Source organism: Ovis aries, chromosome 22, assembly GCF_016772045.2.
Source record: "Ovis aries strain OAR_USU_Benz2616 breed Rambouillet chromosome 22, ARS-UI_Ramb_v3.0, whole genome shotgun sequence".
Taxonomy (NCBI): Eukaryota; Metazoa; Chordata; class Mammalia; order Artiodactyla; family Bovidae; genus Ovis; species Ovis aries.
Window position 1 is genome coordinate 40,111,485 of NC_056075.1, and position 19,713 is coordinate 40,131,197.

Below are 19,713 nucleotides of genomic sequence, written 5' to 3' on the forward strand. Positions count from 1 at the left end.
TATAGATTTTGTCTGTTTCTCCTTTTAGTTTTGCTGGTTTTGCTTCATGTGTTTCGGAGCGCTTTCTATTGGCACTCACACATTTATGATTGCTGTATATTCTTGTTGTCTGACCCTTTCTTTAATCATTATGAAATGTCCTCTACTCTCCATTCTCTCTCCCATTGCATGTAATGACTTCTTGTGGATGTGAGGGCCCTAGACTCCTCAGAGAGCTTGTTCTTGGCCCATGATGGTAGAATGGACTTGGATTATAAAGGAATAATTGTTGGATAGTCAGCTAGTTTGTGTGGGTGTTTCTTTTATCACTGTTTCAAATCATTGACTTTTAATTCAGTTTTCCAAATTTGGGCCCAGGGATCATTCAAGATGTTCAGTTCAGTTCAGTCGCTCAGTCGTGTCCGACTCTTTGCGACCCCATGAATTGCAGCATGCCAGGCCTCCCTGTCCATCACCAACTCCGAGAGTTCACTCAAACTCATGTGCATCGAGTTGGTGATGCCATGCAGTCATCTCATCCTCTGTCGTCCCCTTCTCCTCCTCCTCACAATCACTCCCAGCATCAGAGTCTTTTCCAAAGAGTCAATTCTTTGCATGAGGTGACCAAAGTATTGGAGTTTCAGCTTTAGAATCATTCCTTCCAAAGAACACCCAGGACTGATCCCCTTTAGAATGGACTGGTTGGATCTCCTTGCAGTCCAAGGGACTCTCAAGAGTCTTCTCCAGCACCACAGTTCAAAAGCATCAATTCTTCAGTGCTCAGCTTTCTTCACAGTCTAACTCTCACATCCATACATGACTACTGGAAAAACCATAGCCTTGACTAGACAGACATTTGTTGGCAAAGTAATGTCTCTGCTTTTGAATATGGTATCTAGGTTGGTCATAACTTCCCTTCCAAGGAGTAAGCGTCTTTTAATTTCATGGCTGCAATCAAAATCTGCAGTGATTTTAGATATGTTCTAAAAATAAAAATTCAGATAACCACATGTCTTCTGCAGTGGACATCTTCTGGGATATAGATAGATGGAAGGAACGAAGGGATAAAGGTAGATAAATATAAGATAATACTGTTCTACAATCCCATTCTCTGGAAACTGTCCCAGTCCCAGCCTCAGCTGGGCACCTGCCATGGAAACATTATCTTTTGGCTTTAGAACCACACCAAGTCATTTATTTGTGTTTTCAAAGATTCATATCTAGTGCGCATATCGTTAGAACCAGTGTGGTTTCTTTTCCCTTTTGGCTAGAACTTATGTATGTACATAAGTTACTCCCATGAGGGTCTCCACAGGATGTATTTCATTCCAAACCTGCTTCCTCATTTCTCCCACTGGCTTTGGGGGCCATCTCTCTGGCCTCTTTTGGCATCTACTTGGAAAATGCAAAGTCATTTGAATGTTGGCTGGAGCCAACTTAATTAGGAAGTTAAGTCTGCTGAAGGCAAATGAAGCAGATCATTCCACAGCCAAGTGTGTGCAGTTGTTGGGTGATTCAAGCCAATGCTTCTTTCCACCCATCTGCCTCTGGAGTCTCCTAATTACTGCTAAACAGCGCCTTCCTTTCATGCCAGCAGCAGAGTTAGCACTGGGATACAGAAGTAGATAAAGCATTTCAAGCCTTTGAAGAGTTGTTGTTTAGTTGCTAAGTTGTGTCCAACTCTTTGCAACTCCATGGACTGTAGTCCATCAGGCTCCTCTGTCCGTGGGATGTCCCAGGCAAGAATACGGAGTGGGTTGCCATTTGCTTTTAGGGAATCTTCCCGACTCAGGGATCGAATCCTTGTCTCCTGCTCGGCAAGCCCACTGAGCCCTTTGACAAGTAGGACATTCTAGAATGATGATATCAGGTGACTCTATAGCTTCAAACTCTGCAGTGACTTTCAGCTCATCTCAGGGATAATCCAGAGTCTTCAGACCTTGCATGATCTGACCCCTGTTGCCTCTTCCCCTCATGTCCTGCTCCCCTCCCCCAAACCCCTACTTCCTACATTCCAGCAACCCTATCCTTTTGATGATAATACAAAAGGATATCATTTATTGATCATGTCAAGCATGTCAGGGATTGTGTTAGTGGCTGTAAAGGACTTGTCCCTTTGAGTCTTCACAACATACCTCTGAGGTCAGAACTCATTTTTTTAATATTATATTGGTTTTGCTTGTTAGTTTTCTTATCCAGATGAGGAAACTGAGGCTGAGAGAAGATAATCATTTTTCTCAATGTCGCACAGCCAACATGTCCCCAAACTGGCATTTGTACCTAAATCATCTGACTTTAACCCAGACTTTTGACTTCAGAGCCCAACTCTTGACAGCCCCCTCAACATGAGACTCTTGTTTGTTTCTTCCTTGGCTTTGAACTTACCCTTCTCCCACAGCTCTCAAATGCTATCAGAGCCCACTCATATTTCTTTAGGACTTACTAGTCCTGCACGTCAGTTTCCACTACCAATACTTGCTTCTCTCTCTGAGGCTTCTGCTGGCTGCCAGAACCCTGTCTGTCTATGCTCAGGACAGACTGGGCACATAGGGGATGAATGCTTATCCTGCTCCCTAGAGCACCCCTCGGCTAGCGATTTCCAGGAGATGGTGTATAAATACCCCAGCTCCCTTGCCCCTTAGGTGGGAGAGGTCTGATTGTGTATTTTACAGTGTCTCCAAGAGTTCCCCTGTGGGATGGAGCTCTTGCTGCCCACAGAATAACTTATTTGATGTCATATGCTTTCTCGGCTTCCGGCCCATCCTTGTCTCACTTTCCACCAATGTTAACTGGGATCATCTTCCTAGGCAGCTACTTGCACTTGAATCCATCTCAGTGTCTTGTCCTGAGGGCACCCAGACCAAGGTATTACCATGACTAGCTCCTGCTTATTCTTGAATTTCAGCCTGAAGGTGGCTTTGTTCAGGAAAACCACTCTGAATACTCTGACACTTTTCTCAGCATTCTTGTCATAGCACATAGTTGAGTCTGTAATTATCCTGGTTGTTTACCTGTTTTTTTTTTTTTTAAATCTGTGTCCACTCCATGAAAGCAGGGACTTGATTATCTCGAGAACTGAGATGTTCCCAGGGCCTGCACAGTGAATGGCTCACTATAGATGCCCCCAAATATTTATTGAGCTAATTGATCTGTTAACTTAATTGAATAAAGACTCAACTGAAGCTACATTTATGCTCCAAAAGTGTGTTCTGTTCAGTTCAGTTCAGTTGCTCAGTCATGTCCGACTCTTTGCGACCCCATGAATCGCAGCACGCCAGGCCTCCCTGTCCATCATCATCTCCCGGAGTTCACTCAGACTCACGTCCATCATGTCCGTGATACCATCCAGCCATCTCATCCTCGGTCGTCTCCTTCTTCTCCTGCCCCCAATCCCTCCCAGCATCAGAGTCTTTTCCAGTGAGTCAACTCTTCGCATGAGGCGGCCAAAGTACTGGAGCTTCAGCTTTAGCATCATTCTTTCCAAAGAAATCCCAGGGCTGATCTCCTTCAGAATGGACTGGTTGGATCTCCTTGCAGTCCAAGGGACTCTCAAGAGTCTTCTCCAACACCACAGTTCAAAAGCATCAATTCTTCGGTGCTCAGCCTTCTTCACAGTCCAACTCTCACATCTATACATGACCACAGGAAAAACCATAGCCTTGACTAGATGGACCTTAGTCGGCAAAGTAATGTCTCTGCTTTTGAATATACTATCTAGGTTGGTCATAACTTTTCTTCCAAGGAGTAAGCATCTTCTAATTTCATGGCTGCAGTCACCATCTGCAGTGATTTTGGAGCGCCAAAAAATAAAGTCTGACACTGTTTCCCATCTATTTCCCATGAAGTGATGGGACCGGATGCCATGATCTTCGTTTTCTGAATGTTGAGCTTGAAGCCAACTTTTTCGCTCTCCTCTTTCACTTTCATCAAGAGGCTTTTAGCTCCTCTTCACTTTCTGCCATAAGGGTGGTGTCATCTGCATATCTGAGGTTATTGATATTTCTCCCAGCAATCTTGACTCCAGCTTGTGCTTCTTCCAGCCCAGCGTTTCTCATGATGTTCAGGACTCCAAATTCACCACCAACACTGAGTTTTCAGAATTCCCCTGCCTTCATTTGTCTAGAGTAAGAAAGGGACCCGAGCTGTTAGAATAATGTGGTCAGCTCTCCTTCAAAGCAGCAATGTCATTTCATGGCAAACACTTGACTTTTCAGTCTTCTCTTTCACTTTTTAAGAGATGAAGGGATATAGTTGAGATGAGGTTTCAGAACTCATTTTGAGTGATGGAATACTTTTTCAGCCGCTGTCATCAGTTTTGAAAGAGGGTTTAAAAATACCTCCCAAAGGCTCTGTTTCCCCTGCTCCCTCTTGTGCTGATGCTCTGCCTGCCTTGCCCAGCTCTCAAGAGGCTCAAGTCATCTCCCCCAAGCAGGTGGGGCCTGGCTGTGGAGGAGGAAGGCATGAGGCTCTGCTTTGCCCAGCTCTGGGAACACACCACTGCCCCAACCACGGGGTCTGTGTGTTCCTCGGGCTATGATCTGTACAGGGTCTACGATTACACAATACCACCGATGGAAAAAGTCCTTGTGAAAACCAACATTCAGATAGCTTTTCCTTCTGGGTGCTATGGGAGGGAAGCTCCATGTTCTGACTTGGCAAAACATTTCATAGAGGTAGGAGTGTCCTAGACGAAGATGATAGAGATGTTGGTGTTGTTCTGTTTAATTTTGGCAAAGAAAAGTTTGAAGTCAGAAAGGGTGGTCGAATTGCACAACTTATTTGTGAATGGATATTTTACCCAGAAATTGAGGAAATTCAAGCTTTAGATGACACTGAAAGGGGTTCAGGAGGTCTTGGTTCTACTGGAAATAATTGAAATTTATGCCAAGAACAGAAAGTGGAAAAAAAAATGTACTTTTGCCTTGAAAATCAAGGCTTTGCTTAAAGTAAAAAAAAAAAAAACAAAAAAAAAAAACCTCCCAAAGATGTGGTGAGTATTGAAAGGGATAAAGGCTGTGAAGCCACTTGTACTGTGCTGAGCACCCAGTAGGTGCTTTGTGACTAGATCCTCTCTCTGAGCTGGTTAATCCTGATAATGCCTGCAGAGACCAAGATGACACTGTGGGTGAGGGTCCTTTCTGCCTGGAAGCCTGGAGTGGGGCCTGGGGGTTGGGAGCTGGGGACTCCTGGGAGGAGAGACCAACGAGCTTCTTTACTCCAGAGCTTTGGCCTTCCTGAGTCTTCGCTTGTTTTTGTAAGCAAACATATTTAGAAGTTAAAATTTATTTGAGGGTGTCTTTGTGTTTATTTCTGCCAATAAATGGATTCAGTTTTAATTGGTTTTCTCTCATAGGATTATCTCCCTCAGTTTTCCGGACCATAAGAATCTCTACAGTTTTTCATCAAAAGCAAGGAAGGAAGGGGAAGAAGGGAGGAAAAACCCATTGCTTTACTTATGTTTCATTTACTAGCTAGAGGCTAGGCGAAACTCGACAGACTTCAGATCCCATGGTGATTAGTAACTTAAAAAAAATATATATATATATATGGCTCATATTTTTGTCCTTCACTAATATGGCCTTTTGATCAAATGTTCAGGTTTCTGGCCTGGATATTCTTTACCACACCTTACAAATAAGACAAGAGTCCATTTACTTTCTTTCAAAATTATTCTCTTCTGGAAAAGAAGAAAAGTGACTTGCATTTGCTGAGTGCGTAGAGCCAGGGAGCCCAGTGAAGAACTACCCGTGTCACTTCAGTACTTGGTCTTATGTTCAGAGGTTTGTCTCCTCCTATTGTTAGGATTTAGCTATAAAATCCAGAGGGACTTCCGTGGAGGTTCAGTGGTTAAGATCCCGTGCTTCCAATGCAGGGAAGCAGGGGGTGCTGGTTCGATCCCTGGTCAGGGAACTAAGATTCCACATGCTGCATGACGCGACCGAACAAAGCAAAAAAGAAGAACAAGTGGGATGCTGCCACGTATTTCATGATCTGGCCTTTGTCACAGTATCTCAGGTAGAATTCCAAATACCCTGTAAGTATTTCAGAAAGTATTCATTTGCGCATTTCTTTAGTGATTTAGCCATTTATTCAACCCGTGTTTCATGGAGACCTACTATGTGCCAGGTCTGCTTGTGGTGCGAGAGGAGACACACCATTCCTGTCCTTGCAGCCTTTCCAGAGCACGGCCTCAGCGAGCCATATGGTGGCTGAAGCCCATCAGGGTAGGGCGTCTCTTGCTCCCGGCAGATGCAGTCCCGGGTACGGGGCATCATCAGTGAGAGCAGGTGTGCTTCACCAGGTGGGAGCCCTTGGGCAGTGAGCATTTTCAACAACCGTTCTTGGCAGCCCTGATGGACAGCTGTGGACATTAAACAAATTACTACTCAAATAGACACTTAATTACAAGCCTGACATATACAACTAAGGAAAGTACCTAATGCATAATTATTAAGTAGTGTCTCTTACATAATCAGAGGTGTCTGGGACAATTTGGAAGGAGGAGTGCATGAGGACATTCTCATCAGAAGAACCCCAAGCATCCCCATCCATCACCTTGGTGCCTGTGGAGAAGAGAGCCAGGGCACTTAGATAAGTTTAAGACTGTTGGATTTCTGGTCTAACCACTTATTCAATTAGAGCATTTATTTATTTGTTTATGTTTGTAACTATGCATTGCTGACTGTCCAAAGAATGCCATTTTAAGACCTATCATGGGGTAAAAAATGATAAATTTGCTTTTGTAATCATTAGATTTCTCTACATAAATAATTTCATACTTAAGAACACTTTAGTATTAGTTATGATAGAAAGAGTAGAATTATTTTCAGATTCAGACAGATGTCTCCAGACATCACTCCATTACTTTGCAGTGATGTGCTCTTGGGCAAATTGCTTCATGAGTTTCTGCCTCAGTTTACTCATCTGTAAAATGGGATTTGTAATGCCTACCTTTTAAGGTGTGGGGAAAATTAAATGTGATGATTTAGTGCCCAATCCCCCTTGAGCTCTGACTCTGGGAAAGATCAGAAGACACTGGTCTCTGTCCCCTTTGGCAGCAATGGGGAAGCAAGAGCGAAACAAAACAGAATCTGGCCAACGTGTGTTGATTCAAATGTGTTTGTTTCTTACATTATATGACAGCAGACTATAGATGCATCCAGTTGAGTTGCCTACTGAAAGACGAGTGTTTGATTATTGCATCTTAATAATGTCCTTCAGGGCAGGGGTTTTGCTGTGAGATTCGTGTAGCATATTCAGTCAACATACTCCTCTTGCAGTGGTTCTCCTGTCTACACCTACAGTATTAATTTGATTCTATGTACAGATCTTTCTGGGGTTCCCAGGTGACTCAGTGGTAAAGAATCCACCTGCAATACAGGATACGTGAGTTTGATCCCTGAGTCAGGAAGATCCCCTGGAGAGGGAAATGGCAACCCACTCCAGTATTCTTGCCTGGGAATTTTGTGGCCAGAGGAGCCTGGCAGGCTACAGTCCGTGGGGGTCATAAAGAGTCAGGCATGACTGAGCAACTAAACAACAGATCTATACCTTCAGAAACTCACTGTCCTACAATTTTTTAAAACAAAAGTAAAAAGTTAAAAAAAGATTTCTCTGATCATGGCCTCCTGTGTATTTAAGAATTACGGCATGCCACTTAGATCCTTCTTAAAAACCATTGTGTGTTTCAAAGAGCCTCCCTTGAGCCAGGCTTCTGGACAAGGCCAAATCAATGCCCACAGCATGGCACGCTTGCCTGATGGCTGCAGGCTGAGAAGTGGGAGGCCTGCTGGAGATTCATTTCCTAGAAGGTTGGTGAACAATTGCACCCACATCTAGAAAGTTCACAGCAGCAGGGATACTGGAGTGCAATCAGCCAGAATGTCAGCCAGCGTGGGCCCAAGTACAAATCACCAGAGACATAGCCTGAGCTTAGACCATGGGATTGGAAGTCATTATCTGCCAAGTCACCCATTGTTTTCCTTATTGGATGGTGGCTAAAGCTGAAGCACAGTTCTCAGTTCTTGAGGTGAATAACATGATTTAGGGAGGCAGTCGCTTGAGATGCAAAGGAAGCCTCTGAGTAGGGCTGGGATGGTTGTCCTAACCAGTCGGAGTCAACCTGGGAACCACTGGTTGTTACTCAGCCTCCTTCAGTCTCTTTATGACAGATGGGATTTGCAGTAGCACAGGCTAGCAGTGCAAGTTCATTGCAGAGGAGCTGGCACCTTCCCAAGGAGAGAAGAGGTGCTTTGGAGGCCTTCGGCCCAATACAGGAATGTTTAAGCCTCATGACTTTGTAAAAGTATATTTAGTTTCTTTCATGCATCCAGCCCATATGTGCCCTTTTTTCCTCAATTGCTGCTGAGAAACTAACTGGTAAAAGCTTTCATATGGTAACAATAACCACAAAATTCACTGCCATGTGGCTGTCCTCGATGTTTTATCTCGTCCCCAACATTACAAACAGTTAGACCCCTGATTGGATTCCCCAGTGGCTCAGTCAGTAAAGAATAAATCTGCAATGCAAGAGATATGGGTTTGATCCCTGGGTTGGGAAGATCCCCTGGAGAAGGAAATGGCAACCCACGCCAGTACACTTGCCTGAGAAATCCTGTGGACAGAGGAGCCTGATGGGCTACAGTCTCTGGGGTTGCAAGAGTCAGACGGACCTGACTTAGCAACTAAACTACCACCACCGCTAGACTACCCTGATTGTTGGTAAATGATGTCTTCATGTTCCAGAGTCTTCAAAAATTCTTCCATGCATCTGTAACACTCACTTGGATTGACTTTTTCTTCCCCTAGAGGCAGTCTGTATGTCTTTCCTGTTCAGAAAGCACTGCCCTTACCTGTTGGCATCACTGACTCGATGGACATGAGTTTGAGTAAACTCTGGGAGTTGGTGATGGACAGAGAGGCCTGGTGTGCTGCAGTCCATGGGATCGCAAAGATTCAGACATGACTGAGCGACTGAACTGAATTGAACTAATCCTTACCTGTAGATGGTAAAGGCAGAGGAGGGGTGGAGCCCAGGTGACCTTGGCACCCTCACAGCTGCCTGGCACAGAGTCTCCTGCCTATGTGGCTGCCAGTGTGGTTAGCAGGCTCCAGCTCTTTCCAACCACCACAAATCTGTTCTCTACATCTTTGTTCTGTTCAGTTCAGTCGCTCAGTCGTGTCCAACTCTGCAAACCCATGGACTGCACATGCCAGGCCTCCCTGTCCATCACCAGCTCCCAGAGCTTACTCAAACTCATGTCCATCAAGTTGGCGATGCCATCCAACCATCTCCTCCTCTGTCATCCCTTTCTTCTCCCACCTTCAATCTTTCCCAATATCAGGGTCTTTTCAAATGAGTCAGTTCTTCGCATCAGGTGGCCAAAGTATTGGAGTTTCAGCTTCAGCATCAGTCCTTCCAATGAATATTCAGGACTGATTTCCTTCAGGATGGACTGGTTGGATCTCCTTGCAGTCCAAGGGACTCTCAAGAGTCTTCTCCAACACCACCACTTCTCCAAAAGCATCAGTTCTTTGGCACTCAGCTTTCTTTATAGTCCAACTCTCACATCCATACATGACTACTGGAAAAACCATAGCTTTGACTAGACAGACCTTTATTGGCAAAGTAATGTCTCTTGCCTTTTAATATGTTGTCCACATTGGTCATAAGTTTTCTTCCAAGGAGCAAGCATCTTTTAATTTCATGGCTGCAGTATATCTCTGTGAACTGTAGTATTTCTTGACTAAGGAAATAAATGTCAAGGTGGAGGAGAAAGCATGGCTCTATGAGGACCCATTATTAGATAAACAGAAATGGCATGATTTTTTTTATTAAATATAGCATGGCATAATCTTGTAAGTGACATTTCCCAGCCTCATCAATCATAATTTTTGAAGTGAAGGTTAAAAATTTTATTAAAAAATAAACAATTGGCAATTTAGAGAAGAAACCCAGTAGGAAAATGATTGATCATCAATAAGTTAAAAAAAAAACAAAACAAAAAAACCAAAAAACTACATTCATGTAGATTTGGCAAAAATATAGCTTTCTGTAATTTTCATCAACAGTAACATTTTATTCAGCGCTATGTGATGCTTCTTGGCCATGTGAAAAAAAAAACAAAACAAGGGACATTTTTTCTTGTTACTTTCCTTTTTCCGGCTGCATTTAGGCCAGTTTCATGAGGACAATACCTTTCTAAAGGTAGGCTGCTCGAGTGTTGATAATATAATCCTGAATCATTTGTTCATGGAAACTTCATGGTTGAGTGGAAAGTTCATGGGTGTTAGAATCAGAAGAACATGACTGTGAATCCGAATTAGTTTTCATGACCTTGGTAGTTGCTTAATTTTTCTAAGCTTTGGTTTTCTCATCTTTCAGATGGATGCAATAATATTTCATAATGTTACTGTGAGGATTGTATCACTGAGCTTTTAAAATATGCTAATTTTAAAATTTGCTTTAGCTACATTCTATCAAGTTTAAGGATAATATGTACATATGGTCCAAGATGGTTGGTATTATACTTGGGGGATTGATATAGATGCCAACTGTTGGATAATGAATTTCTAGTTCTAGTCATGAGGGAGAAACTGGTATTGGACTTGCCCTTATTGTTATTTTTAAGGTTAATAAAATTGATTAGCTTCCAGCAAGACTAATCAAGAGAAAAAGAGAGAACAAACACATTATCAATATCAGGAAAAAAGGATGAGCTACTCCTATAGATTCTAAATACATTAAAAAGACATTAAGGGGGTATTGTGAAAAATTTATGCCAATAAATTCAACAATGTATGTAGAATGGTCAAATTCTTCGAAAACCACTGCTCACTAAGACTGATTTAAAGATGAAATAGGAATCGAATTTGTGATTGAATGCTTCTGTAGAAAGAAATCTCAAGGCTCAGATGGTTTCACTGGCATGTTTCATCAAACATTTAAGAAGAAGTAATATCAATCTTACACAAAACTTCAAAAAAAAAAAAAAGGTGGAAAAGAAGGGAACATGTCCCAACTGGTTCTGTAAGACTATACAGATAACTTTATAGACTAATTCTGATAGCATCTGAAAAAGACATTGCAGGGAAGAAAAATTATAGGCCAAATATCTCTCATGAACATAGACACAAAATTCTTTAATAAAATTTCAAGTCAAGTCCAGTAGTAAATAAAAAGGAATTGGAATTTATCCTAGGAATGCAAAGTTGATTTAAAAATTAAAAATTACTGTTATTGACTAAATTATCAAAATGTAGGAAAAAATCATGTTACCAATAAACATAGAAAAAATAACAGTCATCCATAATTTTCAAAAACTCTTCTTTCATTAAAGTAGAAATAAAATGGAACTTCTTCAGTTTGATGAAAGGCATCTGTGAAAAATCTACTAGTAACTTCATACTTAATGATCAAAAGCTTTTCTTTTATGTTTGGTAACATCATAAAGGGATGTCCATTTGCTATAATTTTTCATTTTATTATTTTATCTATGTAAAAATATAAAACTGTATCTATTAAAAATTGTGATGGTTGTTCTGGGCAGTACAATTAGGCAAAAAAAAAGTAATAGGCAGAGAAGTAATTTTTATTTTATTAAAATAATTTGATTATTTATTTAGAAAATCCTAAGAAATCTACAAAATATATTAGAATCAATAATTGAATTTTGGAAAGTTATAGGATAAAAGGTTAATATAAAAGTCAGTTTTATTTCTGTATAACAGGAAACAATTATAATAGAACATGCATATTTTAAAAGTCCTATTTACAGTAGCATCAATTTATGAATACATAGGAATAAACTTTTTGACAAAGGTGCCAAGGCATTTCATTGGCAAAAGTAAAAGTTTAAAATCAATTGACCAGAAAACCTGAATAAAATCATGAAAAAATTTAACCTTGACAGCTACTTCACACTATATGTAATAATTCAAAACAAATTCTATACTAAGACTTAAATCAAGACGATAATGTAGAAGAATGTCTTTGGTACTTTGAGACAGTCAGAGGCTTCTTCTTCTTGTTCAGTACTAGGTTGTGTCTGACTCCTTTGTGACCCCATGGACTGAAGCCTGCCAGGCTCCTCTGTCCATGGGGAATTCAAGGCAAGAATACTGGAGTGGGGTGCCATTCCCTTCTCCAGGGATCTTCCTGGACCAGGGATTGAACCAGTGTCTCCTGCATTGGCAGGTAGATTCTTTACTACTGAGCCACAGGGAAGCCCCAGAGACTTCTTAAAAGGAATATAAAAGCACCAACAATTACAGAAAAGATAAATGGAACTTCGTCAAAATTTAAAAGTTTTGCTTTGCAAAAGATATCATTATGAAAGTAACAGGGCAAGTCACCTACTGAAATAAAATACTTGTAATCCATATATCTCACAAAAGACTTATGCGTTCACATCCAGAGCATATAAAGAGCTCCTACAGGTAAGCACCAGAAAGACAATCTAATAAAAAGGGAGGCAAGAGACCTAAACAGAGACTGCATAAAGGAAGAGAACATGAACGGCTGGTAAGCATATGAAAAGGTGTTAGATGAGTGTTCGTTAGGGAAATACAAATTAAAGCCCTATTAAGATACCACTTCACAGCCATTTACTAATGGCTAAATTGAAAAAGACAGACAACATCAAATGTTGATATATGTAGATTCAAGTGGGACTCTCATATGCTGTTTATGGAAGTAGAAATTGATATAATGACTTTGTAAGTTGGGAGTCTTTTTTTATGAAATCAATCGTATACTTACCCTATGATTCAGCAGGTCTATTCCTAGGTTTTTACCCAACAGAAAAACACATATTCATAAGAGGACTTGTGCAGATGTTTCTAGCAGTTTTATTTCTTTTGTTGTTGTTTAGTCGCTCAGTCATTTCCTACTCTTTGGGACCCCATGGACTGCGGCATGCCAGGCTTCCTTATCCTTCACTATCTCACGAGTTTGCACAAACTCATGTCTGTTGAGTCGGTGATGCCATCCAACTATCTCATCCTCTGTATTCCTGTTCTCCTCCAAGAGACCTACACTGGAATCAGTTCAAATGTTTCTCAATAGGAGAATAGATAGCAAAATGGAACAAGTTACAAATACATGTTGCAATAGAGATGAATCTCAAAAGCATATAGGAAGAGAGGGCCAGACACCAAAGAATAAATACTGTAGCATTCTGTGTAGATGAGGTTCAAGAACTGGCAAAACTAGTCCATGGAGTAGAAATCAGAGTGATTGTTATGATCGGGGAGGGACTGTAGATAAGGGTAGGGCTGACTAGGAAAGGCTAAAATGTTATCTTTAGCAGGGGTTGGGGGAGTGCTTCTAAGAATGTCTGTGCTTTTTAGGACTTAACGATCTGTGCATTTCACTGTGTATTAATTTAAGCTCAATTTCAAAAAAAAACTAGACCAAAAAGAAAAATTTGCATACTGTCTACATATTTATTAGTGAATCTCAAGGCTATTTAAGAACAACTTAGTAATTGATGAGGACTTTCACATAGCATTTATTTTAACTTGAAAAATAAGCAAGTTGTAGATTGTGATTACATTTAAGTGGCATTTGAAATGACACTGTGACATAGCAAGATGACCAGAGGTCAGTTGTTGTCCACTGATACGGTTGTCCAGACCAGTGGGCTCCTATTCTGTCTTCCTTCTTTTATTTCACTGCTTGGTCTTTCACATAGCAACGAATTGATTTTCTGCTGCTCTTCTCTTTCAAAGTCTTAGCATAAAATTTCAACTCTTGGAATAAAAGTCAAGTCAATTTTCATGTTCCACAAAGCCTTGTAAAAATCTAGCCCCTGCCTAATCCTCTAGCTTCATCTCAACCGTGCTCCATGCCAACCTGCTGACTCGACAGTTCCTTGACTGTTTCCAGCTCGCCCTCCCTGAGGCTGCCGTTGCTGTTTTCTACCTTGTGAGTATTAGTCGCTCAGTCATGTCTGCCCACCAGGCTCCTCTGTCCATGGAATTTTCCAGGTAAGAATACTGGAGTGGGTTGCCATTCCCTTCTCCAGGGTATCTTTCTGACTCAGGGATTGAACCCAGGTCTCCTGCAATGCAAGCAGATTCTTCACTGTCTGAGGCTCCAGGGAAGCCCATTTTCCACCTTGGATCCTCTCTAATGCTCTGCGTATCTGGCATCTTCTCATCTTTCTGATTTACATAAAGTGGTGCCTCACTCCTTGGCCTTATCAGCCACACTGTCCCCAAAGCCTGCTTATTCCTTTCCTAACACTTTTTGTAGTTTGTCATTATTTCTATTTCTAGGTTCCACAAGGCCAAGAACCAAAGTTTGTCTCATTATCTCAGACCTGAACATTAATATTTGACCTGATACGTAGGAGGAACAGAATAAATATTTGTTGAAATAATGGCTTCATTATAAAACTCTCAACCTTATCATGCCAGGTAGTATTGTTTTGAGTGTGTGTGTGTATGTCTCATGAAGCCTACATATTTTTTCAAAATCCTGGCAGACTAAATTCTTATTTATCGACAAAAACTTACATTATCATAGGGAATAATGTCACCTTTCTCTAAACTTGGATATCTGGCTGCCTCTAGTTAGATGAACTTCCCTCATGGCTCATTGGTAAAGAATTCTCCTGCCAATGCAGGAGACCTGAGTTCAAATCCCTGGGTCGGGAAGATCCCCTGGAGAAGGAAATGGCAACCCACTCCAGTATTCTTGCTTGGGAAATCCCATGGACAGAAGGAGCCTTGTGAGCTACAGTCCATGGGGTCACGAAAGAGTCAGACATGATAAAGCAACTGGACAACAATAACAGAGGTTAGGTGACCTTTCAGCTTCTTTATCTAATGGATGAAACAAGGAAGCCCAAACCAGGGCAATACATTATCATCCCTTCTCTGAGTAGAAAATTGAAATCTGGTTTAATTGTAGGTTTTTCACATTTTCTATCTGCATTCTATCACCATTGACTATCAGAGAGTATCTTAGGAAGTCTAGGAATTTTATCATTTCCTGCATTCCAAATGCACATACTTTTGTGCTTGTTCTCAGGAAAGCAGTTTGGGTTTTCTTTTTTTTTTCACTGAATTAACAAGTGACTGCTGCAGCTTCTTTTTCCTTCTTGTTTTTTTTTTTTTTTTTTTAGAAGAAAGTTAGTCAACTGACCAATTCCATGACCCATGTTAGCACTGCAAAACACCAACCAGCTCTCACCTCTGAGCTTCATTTCCTCAAAGCTTTAGGCTTGCATCAGTGATTGGAAAGGCATATCGCTGTGTTGATTTCCAGATCTCTTCAAGGAGCTGAGTGACAAAAGCTGGAGCTGATGGAATCAATACAGGAATAAGTCTTTGAATGCTGCAGTGTAGGAAGCTGGGATCTCACCTGCAAAACTCTCTTCTGATAATTAATATGGTGTAGACAAAGCTCCACTGCATTTGAGAAGGGTGCAGACATTGGGGTTCTCAGCATTCACATTATTATCTGATTCTTTACAAAGGTTATGAAGTTGCACAGGAAAGGTGAAGTCAATATGCCGTGGAAGGAAATGCAGAGTAATGAACTGACCGTCTCTCAGATTAACCTGCTCTCAAACATCTGTTCCTTTTCTTTCCTCCTTCTTGCTCAGTTCTGATTAGTGGGTGTTTTAATATGACAATACAACACAAACACATTGCAAGTGGATGATGGAGTCAAACTGCATGTCTTGAGAAAGATGCAGGCTTTCATGATGTCAGTGAAAGTGACGCAGCAGAGCCTTCCAGGTCAGACAATGAAACCAGTTAACACCTGGAGGGAGGCAAACGCAGTAGAATGAGGCCAGTAGAGTTGCTTCAGAAGAGACTGATATGAATGTCAACGAATTATGAGATGTAGCTGAGAAAAATTAATGAATACTACTACTATTTTTGTTCAAAAAGATCCTCCTGGTGATTTTGAGGGGTACGTGTTGTATTTTATGGCTGCAGGACAGAGAAGCCTGGTGTCCTGCAGTCTCATCCTGCAGTCCATGGGGTTGCAAAGCGCTGGACACGACTTAGCTACTAAAGACAAATTTTTATTTTAATTATATTAAAAAATGGGACTTCCCTGTGGCTCAAATGGTAAAAAATCTGCCTGCAGTGCAAAAGACCAGGGTTCATTCCCTGGGTTGGGAAGATCCTCTGGAGAAGGGAATGGCAAGCCACTTCAGTATTCTTGCCTGGAGAATCCTATGGACAGAGGAGCCTGGTGGGGTACAGTCTGTGGGGTTGCAAAGATTTGAACACGACTGAGCGACTAACACACGCACATAAAAAACCATGGAAATTTGATTGCTTTTGTTCTAAAAATTAGCTTAATTGCAATTATAACTCACATTTTATTAACTATAAGATAAAATTAATTTATTTTTATGAGTTTGAATTTTTTGAGTTGAATCTTAATAAAAGCTTTTTTGCACTCTTTAATATGAAAGTTTGCTCTTGGTTTTGAGTGGACTCGCCTTAAGTAACTTTCTGGTATTAAAGGTGCCTGTCCTCGACAGTAACCTGGATACTGTGTACCTGGGGCCTCCTCATGCCTATGAGGATGTGAGACTCCTTGAGAATCACAGAGGTGGAGAGAGAAAGGTCTGAGAGGACCAGTGCAATGGACTGAGCTGTGACCTAGACTTGGCCATTCCGCTTGCTGTCCCCAGCATCTACACACCCCTAGATCCATAGCAGACAGCTCTGCCTGCCCGCTCTGGGCAGCATAGGACCCTCAAACCTATCTTCTGGAAGTGTTGGGAATGTTGATAACCTTCCAGAGGCTGGTAGTTACACTGAGCACCAAATCTGAGGGACAGGAGGGAATGAGATTAGTTCTAGAAAGGCAGAAACAAACCCAGGACTCCAAAACCAAATAGAATCCAAATAGTGCAGATTCGGACATGACTGAAGTGACTTAGCAGCAGCAGCAGCAGCAAAGCGTTGATCTTTGCCTCTAGAGAAGAAAAGGGAAAACCCAAATCCAACCTTTACTCCCATAGTTAGTTTGAAAAAAAAAAAAAATTGACTCCATACTGTAGTTGACCTGAGTAAAATGTTGCTATTCAGTTGCTAAGTCATGTCTGACTCTTTGCAACCCCATGGACTGCAGCATGCCACGTTTCCCAGTCCTTCACCATCTCCCAAAGTTTGCTCAAACTCATGTCCATTGAGTCAATGATGCCATGCAACCATCTCATCCTCTGTCATCCCCTTCTCCTCCTGCCTTCAATCTTTCTCAGCATCAGGGTCTTTTCTAGTGAGTTGGTTCTTCTAATCAGGCGCCCGAAGTATTGGAGCTTTAGCATCAGTTCTTCTAATGAATATTCAAGGTTGATTTAGGATTGACTGGTTTGAATAATATAGAAACTTCCAGATGGTGAGCTGGCCCCAATCTACTTTTTCCTTAGTGTTTGAATCAGATATTATATTGTCTTTGCGTTGTACCCAGGGCATGCGGAGCTGCTTGGATAGAAAGAACTTTGACTTCTAGTTCACATCACAGGGGCTGTATTTGGCACCTCCCTTTTCAATCTCTTACCCAAATCATCCAGGAAGACTTCAGATAGAAATAAGACCAAGGGCTCCTGGTTAGGTTGGCATCCGTTCTTTTTTAGTTGCTTTTTCAGCCAGCTACCAAAACTCCAAAACAGCACTTTGGTAAAGTTCTCAGGTGTGACTTTGGAAAATGCCTCATTAAAATTAAGGCCCACTGAGTGTCACTGTGGCAGGCAGAGAAAGCACAGGACTTGAGAGGTCTGACTAACTTAGTACCTGTTTGCCTGAATGGATGGATAGATGGATAGATAGATGGATGGATGGGATCTGGAGTCCTATAACTATCACTTCCAGCAGAGACCCTGAGCAGGCTATTGACTTCTCCTTTATTCACACAGGAGACATTTATTGATTGCCTCCTGGGTTCCAGACACTAAATTAAGTGTTGAGGCTACAAAGGTGAATAAGACAGCATCTCTCCTCAAGGTCTTCTAAGGTGGTAAAGACAGTAAAGCAGGGACTCTTGCAGATGACTAACTGGCCCTGTGAACCAAGTTAAGGGTGTAGTTATCCCCAGATCTGTTGTTTCTGCAGGCTGGTGCCCTTTCCCGTCCTTGCCTTAGGAAAGTTGTGAGCACTGTGAGGAAATAACACTCCCTTCTGTGACTATTTCCAGAAACAAATAGAAGATACTTCAGTCTTTAACTTCCAGAATCTCACTGCTTCCTTAAGGCTTTCTTTAAAAAAAAAAATATTTTTAAAAAAATGTATTTATTTTGGCTGTGCTGGGTCTTCACTGCTGCGTGGGCTTTCCTCTAGTTGCATCAGGCAGGAGCTGCTCCCCAGTTGCAGGGCTTCTCATTGCGGAGGCTTTTCCTGTTGTGAAGCACAGGCTCTAGGCTCATGGGCTCAAAAGTTGTGGTGCATGGACTTAATTGCTCCCCAGCATGTGGGATCCTTCCGGACCAGGAATCAAACCCATGTCTCCCTCATTGGCAGGCAGAGTCTTTACTATAGCCACCAGGAAAGCCCCAAGCCTTTATTAAAAGACAAACTAGGATATTTCCCTGCCACCAGGCTTGAAGCACCTTTCTTATTACTCCTGCTTTTATAAAAATTCCTAGAAGTAATTTTTGATCACGTGGGGAAGGGCTCTTTTGCCCTGGGGAGAAATCGTTCTCTTTCTCATGTGGGTAACCACAGAGAATACGGGAACTGTTGAACTATTTCTGGCCCAAGCTTCTGTTCATAAATGCAGGATGTGTTCAGATGGCATGAGCAGACTGTCAAATGGTGTGGACATGAGGATAAAATTTAAGCTTGCTGTTTGCAATAGTGGGGACTCAGAGAAAATTCAGTCTCCTATAGAGCATCTTGAACTAAGCATTGAGTCTTCCTACTGACTTTATACAGCTGTTTGTTGAGCTTTTACTATATTCTGGACAAACACCAAATGTTTTACATGCATTATTTTATTTAGTCCTTAGGAAAATCTCAGGAGGCAGATATTCTTATTAATCCCATTTTGCAGGTGAGACCCAGAGAGTTAAGTCTCTTGCCCCAGGTCACAGCAGGTAAGCAGTGAAGCTAGGATTCAAACCTAGGCATTTTGATGTGACTTTGCGTAACCATCTGGAGAACGGCATGGCAACCCACTCCAGTATTCTTTCCTGGAGAGTTCCATGGACAGAAGAGCCTGGTGGGCTACAGTCCATGGGGTCGCCACGCTAAGAGTCAGACACGACTGAGCGACTAATGCTTTTGCCCAACTATCAATCTATCTGATATTTAATTTAAGATATTAGTAAAGAAATCTCCCATTGATGATTCATGCAGGAAGAAGCTATTTCTTTCCTTGAAAACTTGGTAACCAAACTATTTTATGTTCATATGTGTGGGGCAGGCTTCCTTGGTAATACTTTTCAAAGAAAAATAAATAATCCAAGTCCTGGCTTAGCATAGTTTTGAGCTATGAAAACGATGCAGAACATCACAACAGATGGCACAGAGTTGCAGGCCTTTGCTGCATTGAACAGGAATAAAAGGGAGGAGGTCTGTCTTTTCCCCTTTAAGAAACAGCTACATTAGAACAATAAAATATCAGCGAAGTTTGAAATCCGTTCTCGTATAAGATCTGTAACAGGCAGCCTGGCCAGTTTCATTTATTCTGTATTTATTCCCATTAGAAGCCTTGAGTGTTCCCTGGGCTCACTCTTGCTAAATCAATGTTTTCAGAATTCT

The 19,713-nt window shown here is 41.6% G+C and overlaps 1 protein-coding gene and 1 pseudogene across 1 annotated transcript in view; both read left to right on the forward strand.

The window, feature by feature from the left end:
- Positions 1 to 19,713, forward strand: part of PLPP4 (phospholipid phosphatase 4) — a 145,540-nt gene that overhangs the window by 88,468 nt on the left and 37,359 nt on the right. The window lies entirely within an intron of this gene.
- On the forward strand, positions 4,440 to 5,280 carry LOC105604325 (deoxyuridine 5'-triphosphate nucleotidohydrolase, mitochondrial-like; annotated as a pseudogene).